The sequence below is a fragment of the Meleagris gallopavo genome, chromosome 22 (genome assembly GCF_000146605.3).
Source record: "Meleagris gallopavo isolate NT-WF06-2002-E0010 breed Aviagen turkey brand Nicholas breeding stock chromosome 22, Turkey_5.1, whole genome shotgun sequence".
Lineage (NCBI taxonomy): Eukaryota > Metazoa > Chordata > Aves > Galliformes > Phasianidae > Meleagris > Meleagris gallopavo.
This window is the reverse complement of record NC_015032.2, coordinates 8633319-8653863: the sequence shown is the minus strand read 5'-3', so window position 1 is coordinate 8653863 and position 20545 is coordinate 8633319. Positions and strand designations below refer to the sequence as shown.

The 20545-nt window shown below is 44.0% G+C and overlaps 1 long non-coding RNA gene across 1 annotated transcript; it reads left to right on the top strand.

Moving 5' to 3' along the window:
* Window positions 1-7271: 7271 nt before the first annotated feature.
* LOC116217388 lies at window positions 7272-10146 on the top strand. The gene is made up of 2 exons (XR_004161864.1): window positions 7272-9285; window positions 9416-10146. It is a non-coding gene; the product is annotated as an uncharacterized LOC116217388 (long non-coding RNA).
* The last annotated feature ends 10399 nt before the right edge of the window (window positions 10147-20545 follow it).

The window sequence follows — 20545 nt, the reverse complement described above, 5'->3', positions numbered from 1 at the left end:
TTTTCACTCTGAATCCTCCATTCCAAAGGAGGTGCTCCTGAAATGTGGAGTCCTCAGTACAGGAGAGAAGTGGACCTGCTGGAGTGCATTCAGAGGAGGGCCACAAAAATGCTCTGAGTGATGGAACACCTCCCTATGAGCACAGCTGAGAGAGCTGAGGCTGTGCAGCCTGGAGGAGAGAAGGCTGCAAGGAAACCTGAGGGTGGCCTGTCAGTATCTAAAGGGGCTGTGAGAAAAAGGACAGACTCTTTAGCAGGATCTGTGCAATAGGACAAAGGCAGATGGTCTGAAATGGAAAGAGATTTAGATTCAATATAGGGAGGAAGGTTTTAACAATAAGGGCAGTGAGGCATGATACAGAGCACCCAGAGATAAGGTAGTGGCCCTGTCCCTGCAGACACTCAGGGTCAGGCTGGAGGAGCTCTGAATGCTGATGGAGCTTTGGGTGTCCCTGCTCACTGCAGGGGAATTGGGTCAGATGGCTTTTAAAGATCCCTTCTAACACAAACAATTCTATGATTCTATGAGAACACCTCATTTAGCAGGGCACATGTTACAGCGTGCCAGGAAATTCCTGGAAGCTCAGATTTTCCCTTAGGATCTTGGCAGGAATGCTATGGTTCTTTCCAGATGGGAAGTTGATAGTGACATACACTAGCATGGCAACTTCAAAGACTACCAAGGGACCAGCAACTAGAAATGAATCAAACTGACCGTGCACAAACTTCCCAGACAGCTCCCACATAGTCAGACATGACCTTATAGCCTATTACTTTTAAAGGTAATCCACTACCTCTCCCACTTATACACACATCCCTTCCACTGAACTGGAGTAAAGATGTTATTTGGATGTTGTAACTTAGAGTTGCACACTCATCAGAAATACCTCTTTGCAAGCTCCGTTGACTCTTAGACACTGCTTATTTCTTCTAAGAACTTCAATCCAACATGTCCCATCCTATGGCCAAGCACTCCTAATTCTGGTGCATAAACAAGATGCTTGCAGGTGTGACTCACACCCTAGTGGTAATGACACAAAACTGACAGACACAAGCAGAGATAATTGAGTATGAGGCTGTGAAACAAATTACTGAGTGCTTAGTAGCAGTAATGTGCTGCAGACTGTCAAAACTCTTAGGGAAAAAAAGCATTATCAAATTTACAGGACCATTTACAGTGCTTTTCCCATTCTTTAGGCATCACCTTCCTTTCTCTTTCTGGATTCTGTTAAACCAAATCCAGTACAGGCTGACCCACACATGCACTGAAACTTTCTGGAAAAGAAAGAGTGTTTGTATTTGCAGGATGTGTGATTTTGGAACGTTTGTGTGCATATGTGAAAGCCATCATGGGCACACACACCTGTGCACACACACACACAAATACACACACACAGCTTTTTACATTAAAACTGTGTGTGGCACTTTGAGGAGAAACCCTGGGTACTTTTTTGACTTCTCTAACTGAACTTGGGCTTGCAATATGACCTGGGTATTTCACAAGCAAGAGCTGGCCGTGATCAGCAAATAACAGTTTGTTCGTTAAATGCTGCTATTGCTTCTTGCATTTACTGTGATGAGAAAATTGTGGGTAAGAAGGACACGCTGCTGTATCACACCTAAAAAGGAAGTTTTTAGGGATTGCCTTGCCAAAATGGCTTGTCTAAGTTATTGGCATATCGTTGCTTAAAAGGAAGTGTTACAATGCAGAAACAATTACTTTGTGGTTGTTTCCCCATTGCTACAGAGGAAAGTTTTTACTGTCTATTTCACTGTCCATACAGTTCGTCTCTTAAAAGGAAAGATTTTCCTAATCACTCCAATCTTTCAGATTGCCTATCAAATTGTGTTTGGCCATTTATTTGGTCTGCTGAGAGGAGGAGATGGATGAGGGAATCAATAGCCTTATGCCCATTGTGTCCACCTGATTCCCTCCCAGCCCATGAACAAGTGGACAGGTAGATGATATTACACTTAGCAGATGCAGTCATTAAGTAAGCACCGTCAGGCCAGGCAAACAACAGATGCTGCTGATGAACACCAGCACAAGTAGTTCAGTCAATAACGTGAACTATTTCAGTGATTGTAATGGATGAATATTTGTATCCTAAGAGTTTCTGCAATTGATTCTCATCAAGCTTTCTGACCATGGTGTAACTGTGCCTGTTTTAATCTCCAGGAGGGGAAAACAACACCTCTCATTTCTGCACTTCATCCTCTGCTCTACGGATGCTTGCTTTTTGATTAATTTCCTAAACTTTTCTACTTTATATCACATAAATCCAGCACAGCATGAACTACATGCCTAGAAGTAACTCCATTTTTACTGAGTTCCCAACAAGTTGGACCTAAGCAAGAACAAAGCCAATCTTGCTACAGTGTCTTGATATAATATCTTTCTTGCTATGAACTTACTCCTGGACATCTGTACAGATTTGTCTGTATTATAAAATCCCTTTCACAGTAATTTCAACATATAGTTAAAATGATATTGCATTTTGCTGACTCTGAATCTCCAGGAAGGAATGTAGTCCATATTTGTGCTCGTGGCACAAATATTCCCATTAGCACAAGATTAATTCATACTTGAACAACTCTTAATTCATTAAGTTTCACACTACAAGATAGTTTGCAGTTTGCAATAATTTCTTCTGCTCTATTTGTGGTTTTATAATACTTAGATCTAGTATGGTAATGGAGGGATGATCTTTTTTCCTTGTTGGTGTCTTTTGAAAAATTCAGGAAAGAAAATGCTGAAATAACCCACTCAAAATCTCAGCATGTAGAATACTTCAACAATTCAGAGCCTTTTACAGATAATAACCCTACAAAATAAAAAACATACGGTAAATTATTCACTTACCCTTTCCCTATTGAGGAAGAGATTTATTTATTTGTTTATTTATTTATTTACTTATTTATTTGCACTTACCAGCCATGCTTCCTTGCTCCTCTGTGTCTTGGGCTTTGTATTTCTGTGAGCAACTGTAGAGGTTTATGATAAGACTTCAAGCTTTGGCTGCGTGGCAGCATTTATAGAGAAAACTTTAGGCCTCTCCTTCAGCTCAAACCAATTGTAATTCACATTAGGTGGGTGAGGCAGGTAAGTCATTCCAGTGGGCATGTAAACTTCCTAGTGACCATATATTAGCTCATGGGTTTTAACACACCACACTTATGCAATTCAGGCTATTTATCCCGAGGGTTGACTGAGATGCTCAGAAAAGGTAGAACATTTAATTGCATACCTGGAATCCAGAATTTCACATCCAATGATGCGTCACTTGGGAAGAGGAGAGAAGATTTTTTGAGTCAGAATGAGTGAATATCTTTTCCTAGCATGATCCACAGATGACTGTTCACAAAATAAAAGTATATATTCATAATAAAATTAATATAGTTCCCTCCCTATGAATATGCTCGTAAGTCTTACAAAGAAACAACACAACCTTTCACTCACCTCAGTAGTCCTTGTTTTGGAATCACTGAATCTTTTTGGGCTCAGTGATGCTTTTGTGTCAGTCTCCCCTTAGAGTCTCCGTGAACTAATAGCAATAGCATTAATGCTGTACATGTCAAGTAAGCTGCTATTAAATTGATGAACCACTGAATGGTGAATAGCTCTGAGGAGTGGATCTCAAGCAGTAATTCTCCCTGCACAAAGGGAAACTTCATCCTCATAAAATTAAAGAAAACACTCATTTTGTAGCAGGTACAAATTAAGACTATAATTTGTGCTTCTATGGTGATTACTCAACTAGTTTCTGACTATAAAGGCACAAAATTAAAAGCTAAAATACTTTGATCTGCATGTACAAGGAGGGTGTTTTATAGATACAAAGAAAATGAATTCATTGGCATGACTTCATGATATTTTTCTTTTTTTCTGGCTAATTTTTCTTTTTTGTTTTTCTTTTTCTCTTTTCTTTTCTTTTCTTTTCTTTTCTTTTGGTATTAGTTTTCTGGCTATTTGATTGTGGATCTTTCTATCTTTTTATATGGGAACTTCCATTTTTTATGCTTACTCCAATTTGAATAAGGTATTTTGTCTAATTTTGCTATTGCTTAATCTCACTTATCTACAATGAGGAGCAGAGCCTGAAGCAATCTCAGGAATGTTAGTACTCACCTTGAAGAACTTGAAGAGTGAAATTTTCATAAGATGAGGAATGGGAAAGCGTAATACCTATGTATAATACAATGGGGTAAGAGCCATGGGAAGGAGCCTAGAAATTGCAGTTTACATCAACTAATTTGGTCATAGAATCATAGAATGGCATAGGTTGGACCTTAGAGATTATCTGGTTCCAAACCCCTTTGCCATGGGCAGGGTTGCCAGTTCCTGGAAAATAATGGAATAGATAAACTTGTTAGCATCACCAAGATGATTAAAATCTACCATAGACTTTTTAAGAAGTCAGCCAAGTCCACCCATTTTTTTTTTCCTCTTTCATATAAACTTTAATTTGTAGTAACATCCTACATGGCATTTTCATAAGCATATGAAGACATTATTTGCACAAAATTTCTGTGAGCCAGTGGCATAATTTCCAGGAATAAAGCAAGTGGCATGTTGTCCCAGTGTTTCAATGCCCAACTGGAAAGGCGTAGCAATGGCAGTGCCATGAAAAGCTGTCTTGGAGCTTTCATGTTTGCTAAATATGCCCTGTTTGTTGTTATTAGGACTTCAGATGAAATACTGTGTCCAACCCTGAGCACAGAGTTGAATCAGTCTAAAACAGAGGCAGCTGTGGAGATGTGATGGCAATTTTTCAAAAATGTGAGGTGGTTACAAAAAGAGGTGCATAGGAATCTTTAGTCTGTCATACAAATGCAATGCTAAGGTTAAGTATAAACTAAAATTTATGTGCAGTGAGGATAAGTACTGAACTAGACCCTCTATGGAGGTTGTAAAAGTATATGTAATCGTTTTTCACTGGAGATTAAGAATGGACTGAATGAATGTTGGTTGAGGATAATATAGACGTGTAGTCAACCTTACCCCAGGGAATTTATTTTGATGTCAGATCCGTCACAGTGAATTTTTCCCCTGTTGTGTATTCTTGGTACTTGAAGTTGAGCTGTGTCACATAGGGATGTCCTTAGCATAGGTGTCTTACATGTCACATTCATCTTTAGTGCTCATTTCAAGGAAGGAATTGAATGTTTTGAACAGAAACAGAGGAACGTAAGCACAGTATTTACCCAGTATAGAAATGGAGGTTCTTGTTTCTGCCAATACAAATGAGTTTCCAAGGCTGGCTGGGAAGCCCCATGGCACTTCACTGCTCTCCTTGTGAAGGGAAAATCTACCCCACTTTCAGTCCCTTCAGAACTTGCTCTCTGAAAGAAGGAATTTATATGACCCTAAAATAATCATGTTATCCTCTTGTGCAGAGAAAAGCTGCCTCCTTTATAAATCCATAAAAGTTCATTGGCTTTCTGTCCCTTAGAGCAACGAATTTCACGTGCTAATTATGAGTTGTGTAAATAATTTTCTAAACATTTCCTTTCGCATTTAAGATTCACGAGTTCTTAGCATTGCCAGTGTTGAAAGGTGCCCACGGCTTTCCTTCACTTATTGCTCAGTGTTTTGCATTCCTGTCATTTTTTATCACCACAATTATGGAATTTCAGATTTTTCAGGCTCTGTCATGCTGATATCTTAGTTTGAATATGCCATGTATTTCTAAGCCTCATTTAATTTCTTCTGTGTACTTTCTAATATGAAGAAAAGAGAACACACTACCAGTAAGCATTGTGACAATGATTATTAGTCATTTCCTGATCTATTTTTTATTGATCCTTTCCTTTTTTTTTTTTTTTTAGTGAAGTTTTGATTGGTTGGTTGGTTTTGTCTGTTTTATGCAATGCTCAGCTCAGCCCACAAGACTGTATGTTTGAATACTGTACAAAGAAATATGACATATAGGGATATAAAATAACAAGATCCTGGACAAGTTGTTCAGACTTGTAGATGGATAAAAAGGTGCATATTAGAAACCTTTAAAGGATTTCTAATCCAATCTGATGGCTGTAATCCATAATAAGAAATGTAAAGATTGGAGTGAATTAAATTAATTTGCAAGAAGCTTGTAAATAGCATGTTCAGGAGCTGATAATTGTAATGAAAACTCCATAATAGATGGGAAGGCAAGTTAAATCAGTTTTTTGAGAGAGAATACTGTTTTTTGGAGGTAACAGATCAGCCTGTATTTGCACTTTAGAGTCAAGTAATTCTGTTTGCAGATTTAAAGAATCGTTAAATCATTGAAGATGGTGCATCGTATGACCAATACTATTGGTTTTGTTTTTCTTTCTGGAAAAGGAAAATGAAACATCTTTAGCTGAACAAGAAAGTAAATGCCTTCCATGTTAAGATAATAGAAGTGGCTGTCATTTGTAACAGCTAGATTCATCAGCAAAAACTTACTATTTGGACAGGATTTGCTTTTGAAAGTCTAAAGGTAATTTTAATTGCAAAAGATGAGAATGGATGTGGATATGGAGTATGTTCTTATTTGCAGGTATTTTGTCTTTTTTTAGTATTCATCTTGAGTCTCTGGAAGCATAAGAATTTCATAGCAAGAGCGTCCATAGCACTATCAGCTTATCAGGGAAACCAACAAGATAGGTGCAGTAACCTGGTATCCTAAGTCCCATCCCAGTACATTATTTAATCATGTCTTTTGGGAAAAATGCTGAGCAAATAACAGTAATTTATTCATAGAATCATAGAAGGTTGGAAAAGACCTCTAAAATCACCCAGTCTGATCCCACCCCACCATGCCCACTGCCCACATCCCTCAGTGCCACATCTCTGTGGCTCTGGAGCATCTCCAGGGATGGTGACCCCACCACCTCCCTGGGCAGCTGTGCCACTGCATCACCACTCTTTCAGAGTATAAATTCTTCCTAATTTCCAACATGCACCTCCCCTGACACAATTTGAGGCTATTCCCTCTTGTCCTCTTCCTCGTGTTTTGCAAAGTAACCATTGGCAAGACTTGACCACACAGGGAAAGAACAAGTCACAGGTACTAAATGTCCCTCAGTTTTAAACAGCAGCTGTTGGTGTTAACAGTAATGATATATTGACTATTGCAAATGATTTTACCTTTCTTCTTTCCATTCAATTTAAAATACTCAGTAATATTCTCTCAGTATCCAAAGGGGAGCAACAGGAAAGAAGTAGACAAATTCTTTAGTAGGGTCTGTGGTGATAGAACAAGGGGAAATGGTTTCAAGCACAAAGAGGGTAGATTTAGTTAGATACAAGGAAAAAATATTTTACAGTGACGATGGTAAGGCACTGAACAGGTTGTCCAGAGATGTGATTTATGCCCCATTGATGGAGGCTTTCAAGGTGAGGCTGGATTAGGCCCTGGGCAACCTGATCTAGCTGTGATGTCCCTGTTCAATGTTCAAAGCCCTCAGAGGTCCCTTCCAACTCTAAGATTCTATGATTTTGAGAAACCATAAAATCTGAAGTGCTTTTTAACCTGCAAACTGCATTTTATACCTGAAGTCTGTTTTCTAAACCTCGCATATATGAAGGTAAACTGAACCACTCATTTTATTGCCCTCCTTCTGTCCAGGCTGCTCACATTAGAACTGTTGAGATATTACTGTACAGAAATGTTTAGGACATTTCCTGTAATTTCATACTTGAGAAACCAGCTTGTCTTAACAGTTATTTCTTCCCTTTGAACTGTAAAATAAGAACTTCTTGGTGTAATAACAGAAACTGTAAATGTGACAAATCTCCTTTGGTTAAATATATATATATATATATAATATATATATATATATATATATTGCCTCAGAAAGACAAGCTATTGCAAGCTTGCTGTGTCCTTGCTGTCCTAAGAAGCTCCCTCCCTTTTTTGACATGCTTCTGTAACCACATGATATTCACCTTTATTTTAAATTTTGAATATGGTAAAGCTAATTAGAAGGTTGTATAAGAGGGGAACCTGATTATGTTTTAAACAAAGCTGATTTCAGTCGTCCCTGTTTGTTTTCCTATTGATTTCATTATCCAATCATATTTGTTTTCCATGCCAACATGCTAACGAGGATGAGGATGTGTATGTCTGGCTGGTCCAACCAGCATGACTTGTGGTGAAATGGGGTAAAGGCCTCCAGATCCAAAGTCACCATCATATTTTGTGGGTTCTTCTGGCCAAGTAACCATGTGGTCACATCAGATGTCCCTTTTGTACCCTTCAGGTCTGTGGTGTTTGGCTGCAATACATTTTTAGAAATGGGGAAAGCGATGAAGATTACAGGAGTGGGAATTGGCCTACCAGACAGCAGCTGTCCTTCCATCCTCCATCTCCTGCAGGCTGATCTTTCTGTCTCTCTCTGCAGTTTACAGCTGCCTTCACCTCATCTGTTGCCCCCAGCAACCACACCTACCTTCATGTGGGATTAGTGTTGCAGGTGATTTGTTGAGATGTCCCCTTGCTAAGAGAAGGTACTGCACTGAGGAAACCTCCAGGGTGGAATACAGTGAATATGCAAAGAATCTGTTCCATGATGGTTCCCTAGGCATCATGCTCTACAACCTTGGATGCTGGGAGCTTGATGTGCCTCTCTTACCCCCCATAGGAACTCCTACTAGTTGAGATTTGCACATCTGATTATAGTGAGCACTTCCCCAGGAAACTCAAAATCACTATAAAGTTAGTTCTTCATTTAACACATTGCGGCTGTGTTATTCACATTTTTGGAACTCGCACGTGCTCTGCAGACAGTATATTTACCACTGGCAATCCAAAAGAATCTGCAGTCTGTTGCTTCAGTAAACAGCACAACTCGTCCATCCGGCCCTCAGAGTTGTCTTGGAACGCGACCAAATGCCTTCGAGTGGGGGGGGAGGAAAGGGGGGTCGTCACTGAGCGCTGCTGCCACCTGCTGGAAGAATCGTGGTACTATAGGCGCCGTGTACAACAGAGGGCTCAGTGCTGCCGCCTGCTGGGGAAGAGGCGATGTAGATACTGATCCACGCATGAATAGCAGCGCAGAGACTCGCGCCCCGCTCCCCCATATATGTGTGAACAGAGAGGCACCTGCAGTACCGCATTTCATCCAACAGACGGCAGCAGCGAGCACCTTGGAACTGGTGCGCATGTGCAGCGCTGGGGCGGTCTTAAGGAAATTTGCCTCTCCCACGGTGGAGCACTTGGGGCATGCCGAAGATGTTGGGGTACATCGTTGAGCATCCAGCTCTGCAGCCAGGGGCCTGGGCTGGCCAGCTGGGCACTTGGGAGAGCTTCTGGCTGTGGGTTCTGCAGGTTTATGCTGCCTGCCTTTCAGATAAGCCCTGTGGGAAGGGAATGGCAGTCTCCTATCAGGATCTTGCTCCTGTACAGCTGCAATCTTCCTGAGCATTTTTCTCCATCTCTTTGCAGTGCACTGTGCTATACGTATGGATGCTTGACCTCTCCTGGCTTCTCCTGGCATAGCCTGTGCCGTTCCATTCCATGTGTCTGTGTCCCATAGCTGGGCATTGCGCTGCAGCCACTCCAGGTTCCTGCGCAGCTCCCTGGCAGTGAAACACAGCAAACTCCTTGCCCACGTCCCCATGTGGAGCATGTCCAAGTGTCCCTGCTGGATGAGGAGCAGCAGCGAGAGCACCGGGGTGTGCAGTGTGCTGGGCTGTGCAGGAGTCCTCAGGAAGAAGGAATGTGAGGGAGGAAGGCACTGTGGGGGGAGTTTTGTCCTTCACAGCAGCAAAGCCAGTCTCAGCCTGGTATCTATGATGTCTGCTGGGCAGGGAAGGGATGCAAAGTGGAAGAAATAAAATTAAAATGACAAGGAGCTTGGAGGAGGTCGGCCTAGGGAAAAATAGATGCACTTCTTGCAAATGGGATGGGAAATCTCAGTGTTGCAGAGAGACTGAAAAAACCAGAGTGAAGCCAAATGTACATCCCAGAGTGCCTGGGGATGCTGAGCAACTGGTGGGTAAATAACCATTTTCTTCCTTGACATGAGACGAAGCCTGGCCTTGGAGGTGCCCCCAGACCCCTTGTGCTTTGTCCTTTTCCCTGAGTCATTCCTGCTCTTGCAGCTGTTGCTTCCTACCAAGAAAAGTTCAGTGTGGCTGTTTATCACTTGCTTCATTGCGTTTGTATGCATGGCACTGAGCAATGGCAATGCCCAGCATGGATCTCCCTCTGGTTCCCCCTCACTGAGCTGTTGTGAGTTTTCTTACCCTGTGCCCAAAACCAGGGAAAGTTCTGAGCTGAAGAGAAACACATGTTCTCAGCCTCAGACGTGGTGCTACATGTGGTGCTATTTCACCCTTCTGCTTAATCCTTTTCTCTATTAATATTTATCCACATAACATTTTTCTTCATTTAAACAAAGTCAAAGCTTTGCTTTAAGTATATATATGTATATATATAAGTTTTCTCAAAGCTGTGGGGAAGGCAGAGGAGCACTGTGTCAGCCCAGGTGAAGCTGAAGATGCGTTGGTGCTGGAAGCCACTCAAATATTGTCCCTTGAGCTGTTGCAGTTCTTGTTTTTCTCAAGCATACACCAATATCACAGAACCTGACAGTGGTTTATGTTGGCAGACTCCTGCTGCCTTCGTGTATCCATCTTTCACCAGTTAGATTTGAATCAGTTCTTTGGGTTTTTCGTGTTCTTATTTGGTAAACTTAGGTCAATGTTTTGAGGAACTCATGCCCTAACGCAGTCTGTGGATATAAATCTACTTCAAATTAATCCTAAGCCAACATTTTTCAAGCTGGATCTTGAGTGAGAGAGATTTTTAGTTGATACAAACCAGTGAAAATTTATGACAAAAGATTGCTGGAAGTGTTGGAGGAGACAATCTGCTAAAATGTTTGTTTCTCATGGCTGAAGTCAACAACTGGAATTCTGTTTTTTTTTTAAATCAGTGGATTCCTGAAGCCTGCTGCATCAGGAAAACAGCTGTACATGGCTCCCAAAATATGGGTAATGCTCCTACAGGTAACCATGTAACTGCAGAGCACACGTGAGGTTCTCATAGAGAAATCCTGTGTGTGGCAGGAAAGAACATGGAAGTGAGCCCTCATCCATCCTTCTGTACCAAGCCAAGATCAATATGTCTAGACCATTGCTGACAGATGCTTACACACCTTCTTGGTAGTGTTAATGTCTCCATCCTTCAGCCTCATTAGACAGTCTGTTCCTGTGTTTCATCTCTCTTATGCTTTGCTAGTTTCTCCTAACAGCCATCCTAGTTCTCCCTCCCTGCTATTTTTGTCTGATTCCCAGCAGACATAGAAAGTAAGTCCTTGCTCCTCTGCAGGACCCTTGTATGAAAACTGTTACTCCCATCTCTGTTCTCCATTTTCCTGAGTTAGCTGGCCCATTTCCTTCCATCTCTCCTTAGAGGCTTTTTTCTACACCTGTGGTCATTCCTGTTGCTGCCCTCTGAGTTCTTGCCAGCTGGATCCTGTCTTTCTTGATGAACCCAAAACCAAATGCAGGACTCCAGCTGAAGCTTTACTAGTGGGGAAGGTGAGGTTTGTTTTGTGTGTCTCACATACAACTTTTCTATTTATGAATTCCAGCAAACACAATGTCCTTTTGGCCATTAGGACAATGTGGCCTTATGAGTACACAGGTGAATGCATGAGTGAAATGGGTGAGTGATGTTTTCTCATCTCTTCTTCAGCAATAGTGTGAGGCCAGAAGCTGGCAGCTTGCAGAAAGCTGGGCTCTATGCAGGAGTTGGCAGAGGTGCTCAGGGGCAACATCCTGTGGGACTGGAGTCTCTGTTGCCATAGCAACTGGATACAGTCTTTAATTATAGATGTGGTTCTGCCCTGTAACCCCTCCATCCTTTCCCCTGTAACAAAGCAACAAATGGAGTGTGCTTCCCTTTGTGTGTGACCTGTTAGAGTCCCAAAAGCCAGGAATGGTGCCAGCTTTGCTGCAGCATAAACCCCCAGCAAGTGCAACGTGAGAGGGCAGTGACCATTAATAATTGCTTTGGTTCTGCTCCATTCAGAGCTTCAGTATTGGGGCTCCAAATGCTGCTCACTGAAAGTATGAGTTGGATTGACACAAAGAACCATTAGCAAGGGTGGCAAACACATTAATTCCTGCCCTATTGCTGTGGCAAAGGGCCCCCTTCCAGCATTGAAATCCCTTAGTTTGTATAAAGCACTGCATATACAACTCATGAGATGCCTTTGGTATTTGCATGTGGTTACACATCAAAGCCATCTGTTAGATTTGTTTATTCCTCAGTGACCTATCCAGATGCTTTTAGAAATTAACTTTTTAATTAAATACTGTTGTTTTATTTTTACACCATAGCTTAGGAAGAGTCCCAAACTACAGGAATTATTTACTGGTGCAATATAGTGGAAAAGCTCCCAGGTTCCTGATTTCATGGTAGCATTGCTTTCACTCTCTTTGTTAAATTGGTGTAATTTTATTCTGCTGGCTTATTGCATTAGAGGGATATTTGGGTTGCAAAACCAAGCAATTGATTGATCTGAATTGCTAAAAGTAAGGTTTTCCCATAAAATCCTAATTTGTCTCCCTAGTCTGTCTGTGGAGAAGTGCAATCTGTAAATGCCAGATTACACCTTTTTCTTCTTTTCCCCCTCAATAACAGCTCCATCTTTCTCAATATTGGATACTTTTCTCTTGACGTAATCACTGAAAATGGCCGATTTTCTTGAAATTGTCTTTGATTCCTGCTAGGAGCCAACAACCGCCTGGAAAATTCCAATCTGAGCAATTTTAATGTTGGCAAAAGCTGAATACAAAAGACCTCAACAGGAGCCAACAGTTCTGAACCAACTTCTGAACCAACAGTTTGCTGATTGTAGATTCATTTTTCTCCAATCAATGCCTTCTGATTTGGAGCTGAAAGACTTTAGGGGATGAATGCTGACAGCAGGGCTGTTTGCTAAGTGACCCCAGGGCAGTGACCCTAACATTGTGCTCAGTGTCTCACTTCACTCCCCATGTGGCTGCACTGAGATGTGTGCTCTGGCACTGCCATCCCATGGCTCCCTGAGGACCCTTTGATGGCAGCAGAAGAGCTGAGCCATCCAAAAGCCATCATTATGGAAGTTTAAAGCCAATTCAGCTTTTATTACAGGGTACTACAATTGTGTTTATTACTCAGAAGGAAATGTATATGTTTGATAATTGTGCTTTTAACAGTGCATCTCTATTTGAATCACCTGTCTGCAGTGTTCCTCAGCTGCTCCAAGTGGAACAGGGACTGCTGGCATTGCCAGCATCTCTCCCCAGAGGTAGCACAGCCATGGGGGGCACATCTCCACCTTCCTTGTGCCCCAGCATGCAGCATGGTACCGAACACATGCAAGAAGTGAAGAAGCTTCCAACAAATGAACAAGGACAACAGCTGCTTGTTCTTCAGATGTGATAGCAGAGAAGTTTGGGAGTGTCCTGGGAAATCCTGATGTGCTGGGATGTAAATGGCTGAAGTGAGGCCCTTTTAAATTTTGCATTACAGGGGCTGGGGTTTTAATGTTTAATGTACAAAGGCAACGGCAGGTAGCTGACACCTCCCTTGAAATAAGAGCCTCTATGATGGTAATCCTGAAGAATCCCTGTTATTGCTTCAGTTGGTGGAATGGCATAGCATAAGTGCTAGGAATGAGAAGTGCAGCCTCATTTGTCAGGCACTGTATGAATCTCAGGGTTGGAAGATTGCAGTTTGAGAGATGGAGGAGGAGGAGGAGGAGGATGGAGAGATGAGGACAGCAGTGGCACCAGTGCAGATTTGCCTCTGGGCACAGCAACCATCCCCAGCTGATGACAGCTGTGACTTGTGTCAAATGAGGCATCTTGTTAGAAACAGGTGATGATGATTTCTGGCTGCCACAGGTGCAGCTGGGACCTGCTGAGTGTCCCTTCAGGCCTGCTGGGGGTGCAGGTGGTGACTTCCAGACAGATCTGCTGCCCTTCTCACAGACGAGGGCCAATGGGTTGTATGGGAAAGCTGCATTATAGTTGCTTGTCACAGATAAAGCATTTACCAAAACTCTTAATTCTGTGTTTTTTTGTGAGGAGTTTGGACAGCAAAATGCTTTATAGAGTACTCCATTGTTAGGAGTTCCGAGATGAGAGGAAACCTTCATTTCTAAGTAGTTGCACTTCTTGGATATTTAATCACACCAGAAAATGGCAGTCTCAAGAGAGCAGGAGTGGTTGGGGCAGGTGTTGCATTAAGGGTTTTGCTGTAAGGCTTTTGGAAACCTGAGAGCCCAAATCTGAAGCAGTTGGTGGTGGGGAATGGATTCAGCTATGGTGAAGAAGGCCTTCAGCCAGGGTCCTTATGTAGTCCTGCTCTGTGCTCCCTGTGGGTACTGCTCTGCTCTCAGCATCCTCCTCCTCTCCCACAGAGCTCATTTGGGATGGGTAATTGCAGTGTTGTTGTGTTGTAGGATTACATCCAGTTTGCTCATTTTGGTTAGTGAGTGCTGGGAGTTAGCAGGGAAAGGGCAGGCTGAGGAGAGCTCATTGAAATGCATGAGAAGCGGTTCTGTCCCATGTGAAGAAGTTTAATCTGAGAAAGCCTTCAAGAATGGCTTAATGCAGCCTTCTGCATCGCCCACAAACACTTTGGGGGGGGGGGGAAACGGAAGGAGAAGAGTTGCTTTAAAGCGATAAGCTGCTTTAAAGTGATCTTCATAATCCTGAGAATTAAAATGTATTTTATTAAATACATGTTTCAGATGCAAAGTAACCCAAGTAAGGCAGGAAGTGACCCTTCCCATGGGCAATTCATGGGATTCCTGCAGCTGTATCCAAGTGTCACCAAAATCAGAGCTCCCCCCACTCCCAGGAGAGACCAGCCACCAGTCCTGGCCATGGCATTAAATATCTGCTTGGAAGTAGATCTGAGGGCCGTCCTTGTGTTACTCTGCAGCCATAGGCATGAGGCTTTCTGACTCCTTTGCAACTCCAGCATTAATTACTGTTGAATGGCCAAAAAGGAAGAAAGAAGGAGGAGGGCATTTCCTCAAAGCTGAGGGCAAATAGGAGCAGGGAGTGGCCAAGAAGGGCTGTCTTCATGCAGAGTTTTCAGCTCTTACTGCCAGTACTTCAAAGGAAAAAAAAAGAAAAAAAGAAAAAAAAAAGAAACAATAAGTTCGATGTCTTTGTAGCACCACCAGCATTGCCCTCCCCGAGGTGTGTGAGCCTGGTGACAGCTGCTGCTGGGGGGAGCCTCTGAGCAGAGCGTTCCACCACACGCAATGGTGGTGAGGCAGAGTCCTGGCAGGAATCACCAAGGGATATCTGTTAAGATTTAGAATGCATTTTGCTGCTCATTCATCCTCCATCCCACACAGTTTTTGGCAGGTTGCTTTAATCCTTCTGTCTCAATTTCCTTCAGTGTGAAAGAGGATGTTGTGGTGTTGCCTCCCAGGAAACATCTGAAATTGCTCCCCAGCTGCAGCATCCTTTCAGGCTCTGTGTATGTGGGAGCAGAGCAGTTCTCACTCCTAGGAGCCTGGCTGCAAGGTGGATGGCACAGATAGGTGCTTGGTCACCCCTGCGAGAGGTCACTGCACCACCTCACAGCTGACAGATGTGGCTCCATCCTGATGGATGCTGGGTGATGAATAGGAGCCACCAGCCCTTGGGGGCCTAATAAATTCCTTGCTGCTGAATAATACAGCAGGCAAATTGCTTTACAGAATCCAGTGCTTAAAGCTAAATGTTAGATAACATATTACAGGAAGCTGCTTGTGCCTCTGTGCCAGTCCTGCCCAAGCAGCACAAGAGGGGAAGACAAAGCATTCTCACAATGCCTACACAGAATCATAGAATCATAGGAGTTGGAAGGGACCTTTAAAGGTCTTCTGGTCCAACCCCCATGCAATGAACAGGGATACGTGTATAGAGTGTGGGGAAACAACATCCCTAGGGGACCAAGCACTGCTTTGAGACAGGATCCAAAGATTTGATCGATAGTATTGACATAAGAAAAAAAGTTCATTTGTCAAATCATTTTGCAAATTTCCTAGAAGAGGGGTGATGGGACAAATCACCCTTTTGGGGACATATGTTCGTCAGTCAGCAGAAAAGTCTGTGTGCTTTTCCTCCATGAAGCTGCCTTTAGCTTTAGACCTGATGCGAATGAGGCTGATGTGGAAGGTGATGGTGTTTTGCACACCCACCCACCTTAGGGAATAGGCTGGCCCCCAGCCTCATCTCCTACAGGAAGGGAGACCAGGAAGAGGAGCAGTGATGCGCGCGCTTGTGGTCAGTGAGCACAGAGAGGCTGCTTAATGGCTGCAGGGGTGGAAATGCATATCCTGGGAGGGGCAGAATACTGGAGCCAGAGGGATAGCTCTGAGTGTTCTTTGTGGGAATCTGAACCATACAATTCCCTGGTAACCCATTTGTATTTGCATATTTCCTACCCAAGTTTGGGTGAGCTGAAATCTTCAGGTCCTTTCAGGATGCAGTGCCCACATGGCTATTCTGCCCCTAGATACAAGAGGACTGCCCTCACCTGTTTTTTTCTCATCCAAATCTGAGCCTGCAGAGACTCTGCCCTCTGCCAAGGATTGTTTGCTCTCTACTCCTGGTCCCTGCTGAGAACTCTCTGCCCTTCTTCCCTTCACCTCTTGCAGCCAGCCCAGCAGCTCAGCCCTCCCACATCCTCCAGTGCCTCTCTGAGGACCTCAGAATGCTGGCAGAGGCTCTGTTATTTGCACCAACTGCTACGGACTTAAAAACGTATATGAACAATTTGGGAATGGCTCTCTTGTCCCATGGTGTGAGAAAGAGCTGGGGTAGTAGAGGACATGCTGAGGGACAAGCCTAGGGCCAGGAGAATAGCAACCAAACCTGCTCCCCCCACAGCACCATGAGCTGCAGCTTCAGCTGAAACCCCCTCAGAGCAGATTTCACAACAGAGAATGTAACGATGATGGAGCCCAGCTGTTGCTGACATTGATATCCAGGCTCTGCTTGGCCTTTCTAGGGAGGGCACAAGCACTTATGTTTCATTTTTGGATTGTATTTTGCTGGTTGCTTCCAGCATTTTTCCCTAATATTCCACTATTTTCATGCTCTTGGGCTCTCAGTAGTTCAACCACTCTGCCCCATTCGTCTCAGTTCCTTCTGCACTTTTCAACGCTTATTACAGACCTCTGCCAAGAAACCTGATAATTTTCTTTCCCATTTAAGGGAAAGGATTTTGGACTATAAAAGAAATCTCCATTATATCTTAAGTGTTTCTTCGCTGGAAAGAAAATCCCTGGAAACTAAGGGAATCCTTAAAGGGGCATAATAGGAAGCACTGGAACTGAGACAGCTCATTGCATGACAGCCTTTCCCACTCGTAAGAACAAGCACAGAGCCCTGGGGCAGTGAGAACAATATGGGTTATTGTTACAACTTCTAACTCAATTTAGGATATGAAAACCAGCATCCCTCAGCATCAGGAACAAGCCAAAACTCATGAGCCACCAAAGCTGCTGTGCCGCTCTCTGCTGGAAGCCCATTGTTCCAAATGCCATTGCTGTGACAGCTGCAGGCTTGTTTATGTGCAAGGAACCTTTCTTTCTCACAACCACTAGTTCACTGTGACCAGTCCAGTGATGCAAATCAGTCTCCTCTCCTGCTTCAGAGGATGGAGAGGAGTTGCCTGACTGCTGTGCAGTGTGGGTGTTTGTGAAGATGTGGTGCTTCTCTTTATGCAGGCAGAAGAGGCACTGCAGAGGGATACTGTCACATCTAGGCTCAGCCTGCCTTGCTGTCATAAAATCACAGAATCATCAAGGTTGGAAAAGACCACTAAAATCATGTAGTCCAGCCATCAACCCATTACCACCACCGTGTGCTGTATGGCCATGTTGTGGTCATGCTGTGGTCTGAGAAACAGTGCCTTCTAAACTCTTCTGCCTGGCGAGTTAAATTCAAGTCTGTATATACCACTGCTTATGAGCCCAGGGGAGCACATTTGTGTCATACTCTGTGCATTTCCCCTTAAGTACTTGAGGTTTAAAGTATTTCCTTGTCAATAACAGCTATAATACGCAGGGAGGAAGAGGGTTTGCCATGGGCTGCATTCAGGCATTTGGCTGGCTCCATAGGCTGTGGAAATAACAAACCATAAATAAAGTTTGGAAAAGCTCAGGGTACAAAAATATCAATCAAAAGGAATATCTGAAGCAAGAATGGGTTAGATAACCTTGGAGAAGAGAAGCAGACAGCACATTTCTGCATCCTCAGGCTTGCACTGCCCCTTGCTGACAAGCTCACCAGCCGTGGAACAAGAAGTGCTGCAGAGAATGGACATCCTGGGGCTGGGAACATTCTCTCCTCTCATCCAGGCTCCCGGATCACCTCAGGCACAGCCATCTGCAGGGTGCCCTCCTGCGGTTCTACCTGAGGCTCGAGCATAATCCTTCATACTGGTAAGGAGAGTGTGGAAGGGTGAACAGTGCAGGAGCAGTGCCTCCATGCTGTCCTTTTGTGTCCCCTCCCCGTGGCTGGTTCCCCGGTCTCTTGCCAGACCATGTGAGTGACATGGGCAGTATAGCAAGAGTGATGTGAAAGATACAAATGCCTTGCAAATGAAAATGAATTGCTTCTCTCCCTGTGATTTAGCTGTATTGAATCTGATGCATGTCCCTGTATTAGGCTACTTGTCATTTTCCCTCCAACCATTCTCTTCGTGCAGAAGAGTGGCCTCCATTTGTCACAACAGGAGATAATGTGCCCTGGATGCCAGTGCTAACAAACAAATAACCTGCTTTCATACAACACTGCCAGCTGGAAGTTTCAAGACACTTCATAACCATTTACAGATTTAGCTTCACAGCCCTAATCAGGAATTTTCATCTCTATTGTAAGGGAAATAAAGTAGGGTCTAGGGGTGAAAAGAAGGGAAAGTAAGAGGAGAACCGAAGTGCTCTGGATACTGATTGCAGGTTTTCTTGGACTGAGGGAGCTACTTCAGAAGAGGCAGGATTAGGCTTGTCAACAGGATTTATTCCCAAACTTTTCTCACACCTCCACACTAAATGATTTTCTGTGCCTTTATTTCCCCAACTGCAGAAGTTACTCATTTCTCCTTATAAGAAAGTTTGGAGAAAAAATAAAAATAGATAACAATAAAACCCCAAAAAACTCATTGAGATTTCAGAAGGTCATCTCTAAAACAGGTATGGACATTCAAATACCAAAAATAGTAGCATAACAGTGATATTGCATACGCTAAGCAATGGGAGGCAGATGGGGGTGAAGGGAGAAGCATATGAAATAGGGAGAAGCAGCACTGAGAGTCTTTTTCTCAGGTTAATCACATATATACCAGGCTCATGGTTTAAAACCTCGTAGTAGGAATTGTCACTACAGAACCCAAGAGGCACGGCCAATAAATGCAAAGGGGAGAAAAGGCTAACGAGCAGAGCTGTGTACCTCTGCTACACCTGCCTAAGCAGGTGAGCTGCATTAAGTGGTGCTAATGTACCCATTAAGTAATGCTAATGAAGGTACAGGCTCCTGCTGAGACCCATTTTCCCCTGTTGGAGGGGAAAGAGAACAGAGTGCTAAAAGGATACTTTGGATGCTGTATTTTTCTGGTTAGCAGATGCTCTATTACATAGAGATCAGATCAGAAATCTGTTATTATTCCTCCCATCTCTATCTGCAAATACATGTAACAATTCTAAGTGCAGGCTTTCCCTTTGATGAGAGGTTGCTAGTGCGAGTGTGATGGCCTGACTCACTCCTTGCACGAAGATGTGCAGCTTCACAGAGCTCAGCTGCTCCTAGCTCAGCAAGCAGGGCCTAGAAAGCCATAACAGCCCTGCTGGGCTTATCAGCACACTCTGCTTGTCGTTTTTCTCCTGGCACCAATCCCTGCTCCCGCTTTCACGGATGATACCACCGGGAGCTGGAGGATGGTGGGAAGAGTGCTACTGCTACGGAAGGATGCTGCAGCTCTCCTCTCGATGTTAGATCTGGTCCAGGCGCTTCACTCGCTGTAAATCAGCCTCGGGGCAGCGGGGCCAGGTCAGGAAAGCGTTAACCTTCCCTGCAATGCTGCATCCCAGCTCACGGTGGAGCTGCCTTCCTCTCTTCCACCCCCAACTTCCAATTCACTCCAAACAACTCCGGGACAGAATTGCAGGGAAAAGCTGGAGGTTCAGACTAGACTTGTTGATCTCCGTTTTGAGGCAGCAGAAGGAAGTACCGAAGCTTTCCTTTGTGTCTTCTCCAAGAGAAGGGTGGGGGAAGGGGGCAGATGCGGCTTCGGAGTTGACGGCAGGCAGGAGCGAGGAGCCGCAGCCGAAGGAAGGCCTTGGAAAGCTTCCTGCCGAGGGATCCGATTTACCTCGCTTCCCTTCCCCCCGCCCCCCGGACTCCGTGGCCAGACGGGAGCGCGGCCGCCATCCCTCCGCCTCGAGGCTGCCCGCGGGGGGATGCGAGCGGGGCCATCCCGGCTACCCGCCCCGACGCACGATGTAGCCGCCCTCGGTCCCGCACAGCCCCGCGCCGCCTCGCTGGGAGCCAGCAGGAGGAGGTAGGTTCG